The following is an 8923-nucleotide window of genomic DNA, read 5'->3' as shown; positions in this document are numbered from 1 at the left end:
CTACTGCTGGTCATTACTGTATGCTGCACATTTTTACATTGTATTCCATTTCCAGGGAGACTATTCAAGCCATCGACTCACTGATGGTTGAAGATGATGAGCGATCGGCAAAGGCCATCGAATCTGCTGGCATCACGGCACGACATCAACATCGCTCTAATCACAGTCAGAAGACAGTTGAAGAAACTTGAGTGGACTTATGGAAAGGCTCTGTAAGACTTTTTTTTTCTCCCCCAGAACATTAACCATGTGTGTTCTCTTGTTTTGTACGGTTCTGTAGTTTTGACCCAATGATTTGTCTGACAAACAAAGAACTTTGCGTAGTGCAGGCCTAGGCATGGATCAAAGCTGGTGAGACATTCAATGACATCATCAAGAGATATGCTGGACCATATGTCAGAGAGGTGTTTTTGGGACCACATCGTTTCTTTCAAGGTAGATTTATAGACATATTTTGTTATGTTTAGGCCTATTTACATGTATATTTCTATTATTTTACCTAATGTTGACTATTAGGCTAATGTCATTTTTTTTCTCCAAATACAGACAATGACCCAAAACACACTGCCGCCCAGGTTTGCATTGCAAATGAGTGCATAACCTGGGTCAAGACGCCAGCAGAGTAAGTAGACCTACAACACTTTTAACAGCACATTACTCAACACTAGTGAGACTCACAACGCCTACAGTAGGCCTACAGTATATCTAAAAATATTTTTTTCATATCTACATGTAGTTCTCCTGATTTAAACTTGATCGAACTTGTTTGGCATCAGCTGAAAACATTCATCTGTAACTCTGCCAAACCTACAAGCAAAGATGAACTGGTGAAGGCCATCAAGACATTTTGGCTCGAGAAACTGATGATACAACAATGCAACAAATACATTGATCATCTCAGAAAGGTTTTACCAGTGGAGCAACTAAAATGTAGCTGAAATGTAAAGTAGTTGAAATAAACATCTGCATTTTGAAATAGTATTTTTATCATTATTTTATTAACGAAAGCATAAATGATATGCTTAATCCGACATTTTGCAGTTGAATGAGGTTTGGAGTTAGAAATGTAAAACTTGTAAACTGGGGGGATTTGTTTTTCACACCTAGCCAAGCTATTAGACTATCCTTTTGTAAATAAATGGGGTTATGAAGAGTTGCTTGCTAGTAGCCCATCATGGAAATGTTGTTTGCAGAGTTCACAACCTGCTACACTTGTGAAAAACAAGTGTTTGAAAATATGTTTTCAAAATGCCTCCAGCTGTCACTACTGTAAATAAAAATAGCATCTACAGTGGTACAAATATGTTATTGAATTTGATTAAACACACATCATTTTCTATGTTATACTAACAAGTGGTTGCCATGGTGAATAATCCAATTATCTCTTCAGTAGGAGTGTGAAGGTGAACGGAAAAGCTGGAGCAACGAACCGCCCTTGCTGTCTCTGCCTTGCCGGTTCCCCTCTCTCCACTGGGATTCTCCCTCTAACCCTATTACAGGGGCTGAGTCACTGGCTTACTGGTGTTCTTCCATGCCGTCCGTGTGTCACTTGAGTGGGTTGAGTAACTGACGTGGTCTTCCTGTCTGGGTTGGCGCCCCCCCTTGGGTTGTGCCGTGGCGGAGATCTTTGTGGGCTATACTCGGCCTTGTCTTAGGACGGTAAGTTGGTGGTTGGAGACATCCCTCTAGTGGTGTGGGGGCTGTGCTTTGGCAAAGTGGGTGGGGTTATATCCTGCCTGTTTGGCCCTGTCCGGGGGTATCATCAGATGGGGCCACAGTGTCTTCTGATCCCTCCTGTCTCAGCCTCCAGTATTTATGCTGCAGTAGTTTATTTGTCGGGGGGCTAGGGTCAGTCTGTTACATCTGGAGTATTTCTCTTGTCTTATCCGGTGTCCTGTGTGAATTTAAATATGCTCTCTCTAATTCTCTCTTTCTCTCTTTCTTTCTTTCTTTCTCTCGGAGGACCTGAGCCCTAGGACCATGCCTCAGGACTACCTGGCATGATGACTCCTTGCTGTCCCTAGTCCACCTGGCCGTGCTGCTGCTCCAGTTTCAACTGTTCTGCCTGCGGCTATGGAACCCTAACCTGTTCACCGGACGTGCTTGTTGCACCCTCGACAACTACTATGATTATTATTATTTGACCATGCTGGTCATTTATGAACATTTTAACATCTTGACCATGTTCTGTTATAATATCCACTCGGCACAGCCAGAAGAGGACTGGCCACCCCTCATAGCCTGGTTCCTCTCTAGGTTTCTTCCTAGGTTTTTGGCCTTTCTAGGGAGTTTTTCCTAGGGAGTTTTTCCTAGCCACCGTGCTTCTTTCACATGCATTGCTTGCTGTTTGGGGTTTTAGGCTGGGTTTCTGTACAGCACTTTGAGATATCAGCTGATGTACGAAGGGCTATATAAATAAATTTGATTTGATTTTGATTTGAATTGTAAGAGGCGGCTTCTAAATGAAAATATTTGCAGATCAATAAAATGTCCCTGTAGATCTAATTACATTTAGAGGATTGGAGGATTCTAAATTAATATCTAAGGGGCTTTTATACAATTATAATGCAGGGTTAATAATAAATTTATATATTTTTAGGGGTTGATGCATTTTTCGTTAGGGAAATCTGGTCTGTGATATTGAGTTAGAAATGTAGAACCTTACAGAAAATATATAAGGGTATTTTATACAATTATAATGCAGGGTTAATAATAATAATAATCGTTGGATAACAAATCGGCACTCGGAACTCAATAAGACGTGGCTTCTAGCTTCAGAAAAATCTGCAGAGCTGGGAAGGTTGTATCCCCCATATATATAACATTCTATTGGTTGCAAGAATGTTGTATAATAATTTAAATAGAAAAATTCGGAGTTTTAAATCCGGCGTCATTTTGCGTGTCAATTCATGTAACCTTTATTTATTACAATCATGTCCGGTTGTGGTACAGCCTGTGCCATAGATACAGCCTGTGCAATGGAATCGGTACATCGAAAATCTCTTCCCAACTATTTTGCAATCTATATGGCACAACTGTCAATTTTTTGGTCCTTGACCATTCAACACAATTTTCTTCAACCAATTTTGGTCTTTAATGCAAGGCCGACAGACAAGTTCCTTACTTTTCCCCCCTTCCACTTTCCTCTTCCATTTTTGTGGTAATGCTGCAATTAGTTGGTTGTAATTTTGGGTAGAGCTGACCATATATTTGTGTTAGCTGTATATATGTATGATATGATTTACAAAGATTATACCTTCTTTTTTAAAATAAAAAAATAGCGTAATTTTTCTCAATTAGTGTATTTGAGTTTAACCACAATATTATTTGTTCTGTCTTTTTTGGTGGATTAAACTGAAATTGCAATCAAGTTTCTATGGCTTGTTTAAAAAATAACGATATTTTGGAGATTATTTCATTTTCAAATAACCGAAAGTGAGTGGTTGTAATCTGAATAAAGGGAAAAAGGCCATTCTTGAACATAGGGTGAGACATTCTTACCTATTTGCTAGAGAACCAGTTCGGATTTAAGTATAACTTTTGTATGACTGACACCTTTAGTGAGAGGTCAAATGCTTTACTATTTTATAATTTCTGCCCTCCGAATTCATATTCATTATATAAATAGTCCCTTTTAATTTTGTCTGGCTTGCCATTCCAAATAAAATGGAATATTTTTTGCTCATATAATATAGACAGGTCGCTAGGTGTAGGCAAAACCATAAGCAAATAGGTAAACTGTGATGTTTTCCACAAATAGACAGGTATTTTCCTTTCCATGGTAGCAAGATCTTAACTATTTTTGCTAACTTTCTATAAAAATCATTTCAGTCCATTTTAAAGGTAAACTACACGGTAATGTAAAATGTATATTTTTTTGTGATCCAATACATAATATAGTAAGTAAAAAAATATAAAAAAATAAAGCTTGCAACACGCATCTGATTATTCCTTATGAATAGGATTTATTTGACTTATTTTGTTTACATTCTTCATTGTAACCACAATGTCACAAATAATTGAACACACACAACATGAGCAGATTAATTTGGTCAAAACAGTCAAAGCATTTCTTTATTAAAGACTATCAGAAAGGCTGTTTGGACTTATTTATTTTGATCCAAAGCCATGACTGAGTGAGTCACTCAGCTTTATGCTGACAAATCCTCGCTGGACTCTCTTTCATTACGTTTCTTCTTCACATCAGCAAAGAAGGACTCCGTGTTTCAGAAACTCACTTTATATAGAGGGGCTATCACTCTTTCACACTGGTAAATAAATCCAGTTTGTTATTTACAATTATTGTTTTTAGAGGGAGAGAAACCAAAAGCCCACCATGCCTATTTTTCGAATTGTCGTCAGTCCACGTGTCAAGTGTAATTCCCCCATTTAAGTTTACCTAAGTCTCTCTCAACTCCAGGACCACCGCCAACGTTTTTTGTTGTTGTTGTTGCCTGATTCAGGACTCTAGTGCCAGAGAAGAGAGACTCTCGGACTGAAAACCCTTCCATTAATGTACAAAAAGATAGTCAATTTGTGCCACAGTTTAGACTACCGATAGATCAGCGTTCTAACTCCCCCTTGTGATAGTGTAGTGCAATGACAGAACGATGCAATCTGCCACCATCAACCACAAACGGTCGCGGCATAAACTCAAAACTTTTAAAGGAAGAACCACTGTACACCTACACAGTAACACACAGAAACAGTACACCCTCCATATAATTCATATTGTAGGCCTAATAGTACTGTAGAGCTTTTTTTACTTGCAAACAATATAGCTGGGTAATCACGTCCTGACCTTAGGGGTCCACGGCCCTGTAGTGCCCCAACACAACACACCCCACTCAGCTTTAGGATTTTAGTGAAACATTCATTATTGTTTTCAGATGTGTTAGGCCAAGGTCAGAGTGACAACAGTACAGCAGACCCCCAGGGCCAGGACTGAGCAACCCAGCAACTAGGGATTGCTTAAATCTCCCCTAACGTGGGCATGTTTTCAATACAGACTTCTTTTGTCTTACAGTATTCAATATAAGGCATCCAGACCTTATGAAATTTGCACAGTATACCCTTAATCTTAAAACAGATCTAGTGATTCTGTACATAACTTGACATTTCTTCCATACATTGTGGGAGGATAACCAACCTTCCAATTAATGGCAATGCATTTATTAGCCATTATAAATGCTAGGTCACACAGTTTCTTCTGATAAGTCTCCAGTATTAACATTTCCAAGCAAACAATAACAGGGAGATGCTGAGATAAAAGAATATACTCTTTGCCAGAATTGAGCCAGCCTTCACAAGACCACAGCATATGCAAATATGTCCCCTTTTGTGCTTTACCCCTCATGCAGAGTAATACAATTTCTGAGTGCATGATATTCAGTTTCACTGGCATATAGTACTTTCTATGGACGGTCTTAAACTGCAGTAATTTATGTCTGAGATTATATGAACATGACTGGGCATTCTAACATCTGTACCCATTCATCATTATCAATTGCGTCTCCCAGGTCTTCCTCACATTTTAGTTTTTCATGTTTTGTGTCATCGGGAAAATCCTCTATCAACCCTTGATGCAGTTTGGAAATCAGCTTTGGAGGTTTGTCAGACTGCCTTAAAATAGCATCTGGCTTGTCCAGTGTTCGCTAGACAGAGAGAATAAAGTCTTGTATCTGTAAAAATTCACCTCACGTCTGTCACAGACTGGTCTTTCATGGCTGCCTGACTCTGCTGAGACCCCTGTCACCAGCTGATCCTCCTAAAATGAGTCATGACAAAGAATTACCTTGGTGTACATTTATACATTATATTATCCAAGAAAATAATCAATGCTTCAATAATTTAAGTTACCATTATTCCCAGATCCCAGACTGTAGCTTTAAGCTGAAGCTGCTGTCCTGTAGCTACTGTAGGTCTACCCATTAATTCAAGATGGAACACTGAATATACTGCAAAATTCACCTGAGCTCTGTAGACTGGTCTTCCTCGGCTGTCTGACCGTGCTGGGACCCCTGTCACCATCTGATCCTGCTAAGACATGATGAGCATAGTGTTGTGCACTAGACGGCTGAATTCTCACGGGACGCCGGAGGGTCCTGACAGATATCATTGCTGCGCAGTCTGCATTTTACATGCTGCAGGCGGGAGCGGGCGGGCGGTCAGACAGACGACTTTAGGATGAAAATATTTTTTGTTGTCCCACAGATTATTTTGAAACGGTCCTCTTTCTGCTTTGTATGCGTTAGCCTACCTATTGTATTAAAAGCATATATTTTTTGCATTATTCACACACTCAGAATTTGCTGCTTCAACTTCAGTTGGGTATGAAAGTTAATGTGCGCCTAGTATGTGTGGTCTTATTAAAATAGGGTAGACTGCCTACATGGGCGGAAAATAACTTAAATATGATTCGACTGTAGTTTACTACAGTGTCTATAAGTAAATATTGATAATGAAAAGTGGAGAGCGCTCAACCTACGTGAGTCGAAGTGCAATCAAAGAATGTAATCATGATTAAAAAGGCACAACGTGCCCATAAGTTAGGGTACTATTCTGAGCGAGTGTTGCACCTTTTCATTTTCAATAAGTATGGATTACCCATTTATTTGTCTCTGCCTGCAAACATCCTCTTAAAAGGTAGGCTACATCCTATAGGATTACGTAAAACGAGTTCGGTAGCCAGATCTGCAAGATCAGGTGCACGTGTGATCTCAATTAAGTAGAGTAGGCTATAGCTTATGTATACATGGGCGGAGAAGCACCGGACAGTTATCTTTCCAAGGAAATGTTCTTCCTAAATAGGCCTATGATTAGGCTTTAGTTTACTACATTGCCTAGAAATAGGCCTAAATATTGATAACCCATATATCTCCATCTGAATATCTTCCCAGTCCTAAAAGATAGGATAGACAATCTGGACCCTCTCTTTCTAAAATGATATGTCGAAATTGTTGCAACCCCTATTACTAGCCTGTTCAACCTCTCTTTCGTATCGTCTGAGATTCCCAAAGATTGGAAAGCTGCCGCGGTCATCCCCCTCTTCAAAGGGGGTGACACTCTAGACCCAAACTGCTACAGACCTATATCTATCCTACCCTGTCTTTCTAAGGTCTTCAAAAGCCAAGTTAACAAACAGATTACCGACCATTTCGAATCCCACCGTACCTTCTCTGCTATGCAATCTGGCTTCAGAGCTGGTCATGGGTGCACCTCAGCCACGCTCAAGGTCCTAAACAACATCATAACCGCCATCAATAAGAGACATTACTGTGCAGCCGTATTCATCGACCTGGCCAAGGCTTTCGACTCTGTCAATCACCACATTCTTATCGGCAAACTCGACAGCCTTGGTTTCTCAAATGATTGCCTCGCCTGGTTTACCAACTACTTCTCTGATAGAGTTCAGTGTGTCAAATCGGAGGGCCTGTTGTCCGGACCTCTGGCAGTCTCTATAGGTGTGCCACAGGGTTCAATTCTCGGGCCGACTCTCTTCTCTGTATACATCAATGATGTTGCTCTTGCTGCTGGTGATTCTCTGATCCACCTCTACGCAGACGACACCATTCTGTATTCTTCTGGCCCCTCTTTGGACACTGTGTTAACTAACCTCCAGACGAGCTTCAATACCATACAACTCTCCTTCCGTGGCCTCCAACTGCTCTTAAACGCAAGTAAACCTAAATGCATGCTATTCAATCAATCACTGCCCGCGCCTGCTCGCCCGTCCAGCATCACTACTCTGGATGGCTCTGACTTAGAATACGTGGACAACTACAAATACCTGGGTGTCTGGTTAGACTGTAAACTCTCCTTCCAGACTCACATTAAGCATCTCCAATCCAAAATTAAATCTAGAATCGGCTTCCTATATCGCAACAAAGCATCCTTCACTCATGCTGCCAAACATACCCTCGTAAAACTGACCATCCTACCGATCCTCGACTTCGGTGATGTCATCTATAAAATAGCCTCCAACACTCTACTCAACAAACTGGATGCAGTCTATCACAGTGCCATCCGTTTTGTCACCAAAGCCCCATACACTACCCACCATTGCGACTTGTATGCTCTTGTTGGTTGGCCCTTGCTTCATACTTGTTGCCAAACCCACTGGCTACAGGTTATCTACATGTCTCTGCTAGGTAAAGCCCCGCCTTATCTCAGCTCACTGGTCACCATAGCAGCACCCACTCGTAGCATGCGCTTCAGCAGGTATATCTCACTGGTCATCCCCAAAGCCAATTCCTCTTTTGGTCGTCTTTCCTTCCAGTTCTCTGCTGCCAATGACTGGAACGAACTGCAAAAATCTCTGAAGCTGGAGACTCACATCTCCCTCACTAGCTTTAAGCACCAGCTGTCAGAGCAGCTCACAGATAACTGCACCTGTACATAGCCCATCTGTAAACAGCCCATCTATCTACCTACCTCATCCCTATACTGTATTTATGTATTTATCTTGCTCTTTTGCACCCCAGTATCTGTACTTGCACATTCATCTTCTGCACATCTACCATTCCAGTGTTAAATTGCTGTATTGTAATTACTTCGCCACCATGGCCTATTTATTGTCTTAACTTACCTCATTTGCACTCACTGTATATAGACTTTTTGTTTTCTTTTGTTCTACTGTATTATTGTCTGTATGTTTTGTTTATTCCATATGTAACTCTGTGTTGTTGTATGTGTCGAATTGCTATGCTTTATCTTGGCCAGGTCACAGTTGCAAATGAGAACTTGTTCTCAACTAGCCTACCTGGTTAAATAAAGGTGAAATAAAAAATAAAAAAAGTAATTAAATATGTAAATAAACGCGGAATGTCATGACCCGTGTCCGCCGGTGTGGCGGTAATACAGTCACCGTAACAGCCCTAAGCGCAGCTCATATTTACAAATCCAGACTCATAATCCATGCCCT

This window comes from Salmo trutta, chromosome 20 (genome assembly GCF_901001165.1).
Source record: "Salmo trutta chromosome 20, fSalTru1.1, whole genome shotgun sequence".
NCBI lineage: Eukaryota > Metazoa > Chordata > Actinopteri > Salmoniformes > Salmonidae > Salmo > Salmo trutta.
The sequence above is the reverse complement of the archived record's forward strand: the minus strand, read 5'-3'. Positions refer to the sequence as shown.